This window comes from Sciurus carolinensis, chromosome 1 (genome assembly GCF_902686445.1).
Source record: "Sciurus carolinensis chromosome 1, mSciCar1.2, whole genome shotgun sequence".
In the NCBI taxonomy this organism is placed as follows: Eukaryota; Metazoa; Chordata; class Mammalia; order Rodentia; family Sciuridae; genus Sciurus; species Sciurus carolinensis.
In genome coordinates, this window is record NC_062213.1 from 109,101,317 (window position 1) to 109,112,075 (window position 10,759).

A 10,759-nucleotide genomic window follows, 5' to 3' on the forward strand; every position below is an offset into this window, starting at 1 on the left:
CTTCAGTTTACCCAGAGGCCCTCACTTTTCATCTCACGAAGTCACTTCTTCAACAAAAGAATCGTTTTGAAGCCAGAATTAAGGACAGGTAGTTAGTGTAGAAATAGGAAATCGGGTCAATTCCAGGAAATGAAGCCATGAAGCCAACTGCCTTTGGAAGTTGGAGACTGCCCCTGGGAGAATGGAATGTCAAGGATCTCCGGAGCCCATTGATTACCAAATTTACCTGCCTTTATCAAGGACTGCAGGCAAGGAGCTGCTAATTAATGCCCCCTGGGCCCTTGCCTGCCTGAATCACCTTGGCCCTCCCCCTGCCCATGGCTTCTCACTTAATGCAAAACCAGGCCTAGTCACGTTGTCAGGAAGGAGAGAGAGAGATAAGGGGGGAGAAAACTGGAGAACAAAAGAGACTTTAACCTATAAAAGATGTAGGTTGTGCTCACTTCTTGGGACTTTAGAACATCAGCCATGGCCCCCTTCTTCCTGCCGGGAGAAGTCTGTATTATTACCTTTAAATAAAACCTGCTTAATATGCTTGCCTTGGCGTGCTTCTCTAGTGTTTAATCTTCAACATTAGAAGGAGCAGAACTCGTCACCGGTAAACGGCGGTATCAGTTTGTACTGTTCTTGCAGGTCAACTAACTCAAGCTGCAGCCAGATTCTGTCACAATATTTTTATTTGTTTCCCTGTTGCAGAGATGAACAGGAAATGGGAATATTGTGAGTGAAATGCAATGCTAGAGGTATTGACTAACTGTGACTTTTGGTGGCACAAAAGAGGAAAGGGAACCTTCAAGAATGAGCTGCTTTGCTCCTGTATTAACATAGTGGAAAGAGTTACTTTATTTTTTGTTATTTTTTTAATTTTGAAATGAGGTCTTGCTAAGTTGCTTAAGGCCTCACTAAATTGCTGAGGTTGACCTTGAACTTGGAATTCTCCTGCCTCAGCCTCCCAAGTTGCTGGGATTATAGGCATGCTCCACTATGCCTAGTGAGGTTTCTTTTCTTCTTTCTTTTTCTTTTTTGGTACTGGGAATTGAACCCAGGGCCACTTAACCACAGAGCCACATCCCCAGTCCTTTTTATTTTATTTTTTAAATTTGGAGATAGGGTCTCACTAAATTGCTTAGGGCCTTTCTAAATTGCTGAGACTGATTTCAAACTTGTAATCCTCCTTCCTCAGCCTCCTGAGTCACTGGGATTACTGGCACGTGCCATTATGCCCAGTGAAAGAGTAACTTCAGATTCAGACTTACTGGCTAGGTGACTTGGGCATGTCCCTTCAATACTTCGAATTTCAAATATCTCTAAAATGGAGAATACAATCAGGTGTTTCACAAGAATGTAATAAAGATTCAATGAAATACCAGGAGATAGATAGATTGATACCTTTTCCTTTCTGTCACCAGTCTATCACTGAATCCTGTCAATTTTACCTTTTAAATATCTCACACCCTCTATCTCTGTTTCAACCACCATCCTCATCCTGACCTGTCCTTTATCTTGTCTCTCAGTGATGACAGCATGATAACTAGTCTTGCAGCATTCATTCTCACCCCCTCCAGTTCATTCTCCACACAGCAGTGTGAGTAGATTTTAAGAAAGCGTAGCCTGATCATGTCACACTCCCTCCCTCCCAATTAAAGCTCTTCAGTGCTCTTAGGATAGCCTGATTTATAAAGTCTTTGTTACTTGGCTCCTGCTCATCTTTTCCAGAATCTTCTAGTGCCACTCTGCTCCCTGCTCTCTCCACTCCAGCCAAGTTATGACAAAGACTCTTCTTGAGCAATCTTTAGAGAGGCTTCTAAGTGAACTAAGCCAGGCGCAGAAGCCAGGCACAAGCTTGACGCCATTCATAGGAGGTGCTCCAAATTACCAAATTCATGGATGCAAAGGTGGTTGCCAGGGGCTGGGGGGAGGGAGAAACGGGAGATACTAACCAATGGGCAAGGAGTTTTAGTCAAGCATAATGAATAAGCTCTAGACATCTACTGTAAATATTGCACCTATAGTCAACGGTAATGTATTACACCCTGAAAAATTTGTGTTCTCATCATGATTTTAAAAATAAATAAAAAGTACCAGGCAAGCTACTTAACCCTTCCATGCCTTGATTTTGTTATTTTATTTATTTTTTTATTTTTGAAAGGTAGATATTAGTTTTATTTTATTTTAATTAATTTTAACTGGTAAAAAGCATAAAAATTGTGTGTGCTAAGGGGAAACTTTGTTATTTTAAAAATGTTTATTGCCAGGTGTGGTGGTGCATGCCTGTAATCCCAGCAATTCAGGAGGCTGAGGCAGGAGGATCAAAAGTTTGAGTCCAGCCTAAGCAACTTAGTGAGACCCTGTCTTAAAATAAAAAATAGAAAGGGCTGGTGACGTAGCTCAGTGGTAGAGTGCCCCTAGGTTCAATCCCCGGTACCAAAAAATAAATAAATAAAAAGTTTCTTAATTTGTGGAATTTCTTTGAGGATTACATAGGTTAATGTTTATATACCTGGCATAAAGTAAGTGACATATAAATAGGATCATTTATTCTACTTTATGGCAAACATGAATACTTTTGAGGGAGAAAGGGTTGCCATTAATAATATGCCAGGAGAACAGATGTAAGCCAGGATTTTTGTGGGCAAAGAGGGACATTTGGTCATCCTGCAGGTAAAGGCTCATTAGATAAATAACTGTCTTCATTTTTGTTGACCTTGTTATTTCTATTTTCCTATAGTTATTAGCAGTAGACTCTTTCAGAGAAAGGAAGAACTGGGGAGACAGTGTCCCTGAGGATAGTTAGTAGGACAGTGTTAAAGAGAAATGAAGTTGAGTGCTTAGGCTCTGGATATAGGACACGGGGCGTCTACCCACATCCCATGGAAGCAATGGAAACCACAGGTACCGGCTAGGTGTCGGATTTCTAGGGCTCCAACCTTCCCTCAGGCCTTGACTGGGGAGGATGCATGAGCAGGTAGCCTGTGCTGGTCCTGCTTGACATGCATTTGCAGCCTGCTCATCAGGTTTGCTGCTCGCTCTCCAACTGTTTCAGAAACATGTGGTTCCATTTGCTTCCCCAACAGGGAGTGTTTTTTCATTACCTTAAAATAGTTGTTTTTATGAGCTGGATAAACACCTGGTGGGCAAGAGTTTCGGCACATGATCATTCCAGTTTGAATTCCATTATTTCTCCTGCTTACCTGGGGAGGTGAAAAACATACCTTCTGAACAGAGTTTTCCTTTTTCTGATTTCCCAGACAGATGCACCATCAGATAACCACCTCTGCAGCTGGCTGCATCTGCCTGGAATACCAATGGCAGGCCGATCTGGTGGTAAGCATGATGGCGGAAGGGCGGGAGGAAGGGAGAGCATCTCTTGTTATCTTGCTGAGCTGAAGCCTGGCAGTCTGAGAAGAAGCCATTCAGAGGTGTGTGCCAGCTCGGTTCTCACCCTCTCTGCTTCTGGGGAGGGAGTAGAGGTGGCAGAGCGGAGAGGAAGGAATAAGAACAAGGTGTGCCAGGCAGTGGACTAGCCTTTCTTTTCCTTTACTATCACTACCACCTAAAATATAGCTGTTAGTCTCTCTGCTTCATAGGTAAGGAATAAAAGCATAAAACTAACATGCTAAGGATATATCAAAGCAGGAATCTGAATCCACTTCTATTTGTTTCCAAATGCCATGACTTTTATATTATATGTCTGAGGCCTGAAAGAGGTGAGAATTTGCTCAGTGTCTCGTAACCAGCCTCCCAAATGGAGGGCCAGGCTGATATAAATAATTTCCATAGAACTTGTTGATTATGTGCTTAACCATATAGAAGGGATGACATATAGAAGAGAGAAATGAAGTTTCTGGCTGTTAGTGATTTCATATTTCATTCATTCAACAAATAATATATAGATAAGCCAATCTCAAAAAACTAAAGGACGAATGATCTCGCTGATAAGCGGATGAGGACATATAATGGGGGGTGGGAGGGGTTAGCATTAGGTTTAGGGTTAGGTTTAGGGTTAGGGATAAGGAGAGCGGTAAGAATGAAGGAAAGAAGGACTGTATAGAGGGAAAAGAGGGGTGGGAGGGGTGGGGGGGAAGGAAAAAAAAATAAACATCATTGCCCTATGTAAACATATGATTACACAAATGGTATGCCTTGACTCTATGTGCAAATAGAGAAACAACATGTATCCCATTTGTACACAATAAAAAACAAAACAAAACAAAACAAAACAAATAATATATAAAGTGCTTCTTTTTTAATCTTATTTTTTGATGAATTGTACACAAATGGGGTACGACTTTTCATTTCTCTGGTTGTACATAATATAGAGTCACACCGTTTTGTAATCATACATGTACATAGGGTAATGATGTTCATCTCATTCCATTATCTTTCCTCCCCTCTGACCCCTCCCCACCCCTCATTTCCCTCTACACCATCCAATGTTCCTCCATTCTTCCCATACTCCCTTCCCCACCCCCATTATGTATCATCAACCACTTATCAGGGAAAACATTCAGCCTCTGGTTTTTTGGGATTGGCTTATTTCACTTAGCACGGTATTCTCCAACTCCATCCATTAACCTGCAAATGCCATAATTTTATTCATTATGGCTGAGTAATATTCCATAAAGTATATACCACCATAGTTTCTTTTTTTTTTTTTTTGGTGCTGGGGATCAAACCCAGGGCCTTGTGCTTGCAAGGCAAGCACTTTACCAACTGAGCTATCTCCCCAGCCCCCATAGTTTCTTTATCCATTCATCTATTGAAAGGCATCTAGGTTGGTTCCACATTCTAGCTGTTGTGAGTTGAACAGCTATAAACATTGATGTGGCTGTGTCACATCAATTTAGTACACTGATTTTAAGTCTTTTGGTATAGGCCAAGGAGTGGGATAGGTGGACCACGTGGTGGTTCCATTCCAAGTTTTCTAAGGAATCTCCACACTGCTTTCCAGAGTGACTACACCAGTTTGAAATCCCACCAGCAATGTATGAGTGTACCTTTTCCCCCACATTCTTGCCCATATTCTTGACAATAGCCATTCTAATTGATGTAAGATGAAATCTTAGCGTAGTTTTGATTTGCATTTCTCTTACTATAGAGATGTTGAACATTTTTCATACATCTGTTGATCACTTGTTTATCTTTTCCTGTGAAGTGCCTACTCAGTTCCTTAGCTCCTTTATTGATTGGGTTATTCGTATTTTTGTGTGAAGTTTTTTGAATTCTTTATAAATGACATACCTCAAAGAAGCAGAGAAGGCAATCACAAAATTCATTTGGAAGAATAAGAGACCCAGAATAGCCAAAGAAATCCTTAGCAGGAAGAGTGAAGCAGGAGGTATCACAATACCAGATCTTAAACTGTACTACAGAGCAATAGTAACAACAATGGCATGGTATTGGCACCAAAATAGACAGGTAGACCAATGCAGAATAGAGGACATAGAGACAAACGCACATAAATACAGTTATCTCATACTAGACAAAGAAGCCAAAAACATACAATGGAGAAAAGATAGCCTCTTCAATAAAAGGTACTGGCAGAACTGGAATCCGTATGCAGCAAAATGAAATTAAATCCCCATCTCTTACCCTGTATAAAGTGCTTCCTGAATATGTGGAGTATAGGTTTATTTGTTTTTTGTTTTTGTTTTTTTACTGAGGCTTGAACCCAGGGTTGCCTTACCACTGAGCTATAAACCCTGATTTTAATTTTTTTTTTTTCATTTTGAGACACAGTCTCACTAAATTACCAAGGTTGGCCTTGAACTTGTGATCCTATGCCTCAGTCTCCTGAGTTGCTGGGAATACAGGAGGCACTACCATACCTGGTCTATAATTTTTTATTAAATTCTGTTTTTTTAAATCCAGGAACACTGCACATCATCATATACAAAGAATACAGTAGAAAAGCAGGATTGAGGTTAGGTGGTCTTTGATCTCAGTTTTGGATATGCTGGGTTTAAGGTAGAAATTTTTCATTAGGCAATTGGATGTACTTATCTGGAGCTCTGGGGGAAAAGTCTGTGTAAGAAATATAGGCTTGGAAATGATCCTCAAATAGATGGTAGTTATACCATGATCAGTGAGTAAAATAATTAGGGTTATATAAGGAGAAGAGCATTGAAGAGGAACATCAGGGAACCCCTATATTTCAAAAGTAAACAAAGTGAAGAGTTCTTAAAGAAGATTAAGGAAAACTCTCCAGAGATGTTGGTGAAGACTCAAGAGAGGGGGATGAATTTAGATTTTTTTTCCCCATTTCATTAAAAAAAAAAATAGACCTTATTGGCTAGGTGTGGTGGTGTGTGCCTGTAGTGCCAGCTACTTAAGAGGCTGAGTCAGGAGGATCGCTTGAACCCAGGAGTTTGAGGTCAGCCTTGGCAGTACGGTGAGACCCCCATCTCAAAGCAAACAAACATCTCCCAACCAAACCAAACCAAAACAAAATTTTCTTGAAGCAATTTGCATACAACTAACATATCCATTTTGAATGCACAGTTCCCAGACAGATGCCACCATCAGATGCCACTACCTCAGCAGCCAGCAGGCACCCCCAGTCCCGTTTTGACAAATGCATATACCCATGTAACCTCCACTCTAGCTGGGACATAGAGTATTTCCAATATATTTCAAGTTCCCTTGTGTCCCTTCCCAGTCACCCCAATACTGCCCTCTCCAGGCAATCACTGGGCTGCTTTCTATCATCAGAGATGATTGCTGCCTATTCTAGAATTTCTTATCAATGGACTCACAAAGTACATATTTCTTTTGTATTTTGCCTTATTCTATTTCAATGTCAGTGACTTGTTCCTTTTTTATTTCTGGGTTAAATTTCATATAGTGACTATAGCACAATTTGCTTATCTACTGTATTTGATGGACATTTGGATTATTTCTACTTTAGGACTATTACGAATGAAGCTGCTATGCACATTTGTGCACAAGTCTTTTTGTGTATGTTTCATCTACCTATTTATATATTTCATGTTTCCATGAAATGTTCTTTGAAAAAAAAATACAGATTGTGGTTTTTAATCCATGAGTGAAATACATTTCTCCATTTATTAGATATTCTTTCATTTCTCTCAGCAATGATTTCCATGTATAAGTTTTGTACATATTTTGTTAAACTTATTCCTAGGCATATTATGTTTTTGATGTAATCTTATGATGTGTCTTGGTTTTTCATGTTTCTTGTGCTTGTGGTGCATTGAATTTCTTGGATCTATAGGCTTCTGGTTTTCATAAGATTTAGAGAATTTCAGTCATCATTTCTTCAAATATTTTTTCTGACCTCTCCTTTCTCTTTTCTTTTGGGCCCAATTGCATATTTAATAGGCTATTTGAAGTTGTATCACAGATCTCATACTCTGGCCATTTTTTCAGTCTTTATTCTTTCTGTGATTCATTTGGGATCGTTTCTATTGCCACGTCTTAAACTTCACTTGTCTTTAAAAAAAGTCTAATATGCTGTTATTAATCACAAACATTTTAATTTTTATCTTTATAAGTTTGAATTTGGTCTTTTAAAATACATTCCAAGTTTTCATTTAACATGCTTAATCTTCCTTTACCTTCTGGAATATGTGTAATACAGCTTTTTTTGTACTGGGGACTGAACACAGGGGTGCTTTACCACTGAACTACATCCCCAGCCTTTTTATTTTTTCATTTTGAGACAATGTCTTGTTAAGTTGCTCAGGGCCTTGCTAAGTTTCCCAGACTGGCTTTGAACTTCAGATTCTCCTGCTTCAGTCCTGAGTCACCAGGATTACAGGCATACACCACTGATCCTTTTGGACTTCTTGAGACAGGGTCTCGAAATAAAAAATAAATAGGGATGGGGACGTAGCTCAGTGGTAAAGCACCCCTGGGTTCAATCTTTAGTATCATAAAAAAAAAAATCTGATGACCCATAAATTATGATGTTTCCCTCTCTGCTATGAGTTGAACCCTGGAGATTTTCACTCTCCTTCTTTCAGGTATAATTTTCCTCACTTAGCCTTCAGCAATTTCCTCACATGAATGTGTAGCTCAGCATTTGACTGAAGACTCGAGGGGGACCTTCTGCAGATTCATGGAGCTCCTTCTAGTGCTCTGCCACTAAGTTCTCCTGCCTTGGTCTCCTGGGATTCCCAGAACACTCTCCTGAATGGAGGGAAACTTTTTGGTTCTGTCTGGGTCTCCTCCTTGTGCTGAAGCCGGGGAACCTTTTTCTGTCACAGATGGAAGATGTGGCTATGCTTCCTTTGCCTGTTTTCTCCCATAAGATTCACTGCCTGAGCTGCCTGATGCTAAGGTCTGTTGTTTCACATATTTTGTCTGGAGTTTTAGTTGCTTCAGGTGGGAGAGTAAAGCTAGTGCCTGTTATTCCATCTGGATCAGAATTTGAAGTCCTGATGCTACTTTAAATGGTTTTAAATTTTAAAAAGATTTTCCAATTATTCATTGATAGTCTATGGAAATACAATTGATTTTTGACATTTGATGCTGTGTCCTGCAACTTTGCTAAATTCTTATTAGTGTTCACATTATTGTGGTACATTCCTTAGAAATTTCTATAAGCATAATCATTTTATCTGTGAATACAGAAAGTTTCATTTCCTTTGCAACTTGTAGTCTCTTTCTCTCATGGTTGTACTAGGAACTATATATAGTGTTGAATAGAAGTGGGCAGAGTAGATTTTCTTACCTTATTTTTGCTCTTGGGAGTGAAAGCATTTGGTCTTTAACTGTTAAGTATGATGTGAGCATCTGGCTTTTTTGTAGAATTCAAGAAATTGAATTTTTTGTTGAATTCAAGAAATTCTTTTCTATTTCTAGTTTGTTGAGAACCTTAGCATGAATGGATGTTGAATTTTGTCAAATGCTTTTTCTGCATCTCTTAAGATGATCATATGATTTTCCTCCTTTATTCTCTTAATGTGATAATTTGCATCTATTGACTATCATTAAATCAGTCTTGCACTTCTGAGAAACCCCACTTGATCATGGTATATTATTCTTTATACTGATTATTGTAGTTACCAATATTTTCCTAGGGATCTTGCATCAACATTTGTGGGAGATATTGGCCCAGTTTTATTTTCTTGTTATGTGTTTGCAGATTCTGATAGCAGGATGATACTGATAATAGAGCAAGTTAGTTAAGAGTTCCCTCCTCTTCTACCTTCTGAAAGAGTTTGAATGATTAGTAGTATTTCCTCCTTCAGATACAGGTAACATTCATCAATGAGGCTATTTGGTCTAGAATTTTATCTGTGAAAAGGTTTTTTTTTTTTTTTTTTGCTGCTGGGGATTGAAAAAAGGGCCTCATACCTGCTAAGTATGTGCTCTACCACCCAGTTATATTCACAGCCCCTTGTGGAAAGTTTTTAAATATCTAATTTCTTTAGTGGATAAAGAGATATTTAGATCTTATATTTCTCTTATGTCAGCTTAATTTGTCTTTCAAATAATTAGAATACTTCCTATCCTTTTTTTTTTTTTTTTTTGATACTGAGTTTTGAACCCAGGCGTGCTATGCCACTGAGCTACATACCCAGTCTTGTTTTTATTTTATTTGAGACAAGGTCTCATTAACTTTCCCAGGTTGATCTCATGCTTGTGGTCCTCCTGCCTTAACCTCCCAAGTTGCTGGGATTATAGGCATGCACCCTGCTTCATATCCTTTTAATATCTGTAGAAACCACAATGGTTCTCTCTTTTATTCCTGATATTTGCAATTTGTGTTTCTCTCTTTTATTAATTTATCTAGCTAGAGATTAGCTTTTGCTGCATTGCCAAACCCTACAATCTCAGTAACTTACAACAACAAACATTTCATGTTTATGACTTTGTGGGTTGTTCTGGCAGCTCTGGCTGTGGGTTGCATTCAGGTCTGATTTTGTGTGACTCTTACTTTGGAATTCTGGCTTATGGAGGAGCAGCTACTTTGGGTGTTTGTTTCAATTGACTGAAGCCTGGAGGGTAAGAAGGAAAATGGAGACTTGCAAGGTCTCTTACAGCCTCTTTTTGGATCACACTGTCACTTCAGTTCATGTGGTACCAGCTAATACAAGTCCCATAGCTAAGTCAAAAGTCAGTGAAGACACTGTGTTCACTATGAACCATGGCAAGGCTGGAGGAAAAGGAAAATTTTGAGGAAATAATACAGTCAGCCACAAGGATTGTCACAAAATGTAAAGAAAGACAGAGGAGTTGTTCTCAGTGCAAAATTCTCCTTAGGTATCAAGTAAAAAAGGATGAGGATAAAAAATATCCTTTGAATTTCACTGAGGAGTTTGATTTCAGAAATTTCTGTGGATAATGGTGGATGGAGCCATGCTAAAGCAGAAAAAGGGATGACAGGAAAATGGAAGAGAGAAAATAATGATGGAGAACCACATTTTCTAGAAGTTTGGTTTAAAAGGAAATAAGATACTGTCATAATTAGTGGGGAGTGTAGGCCCTGGAAGTATGTGTGTTCAGTTAGTAACACCTGCACATCTTCATAGGCTGAATAAAAGAAGATAGTAAATAAATGGAAGTTACTAACTATGCCAGTTACCAAATTATTGCCTTTGATTTCCAAATATTCTATTCATTGCTCTGTGCTAGAGGAACTGAACCCCATAAATTTTTTTTTTTCTTCCAGCTGGATTGATGTTAAGCTTTGTCAGTAGAGGGCATTGAAGGGACACTGGAAAGAAAGAGCTTTGCGAGCATGCTTCTCTTGGCAGACTCTTGCAGAGCACCAGCAACATTCGGTGACCAG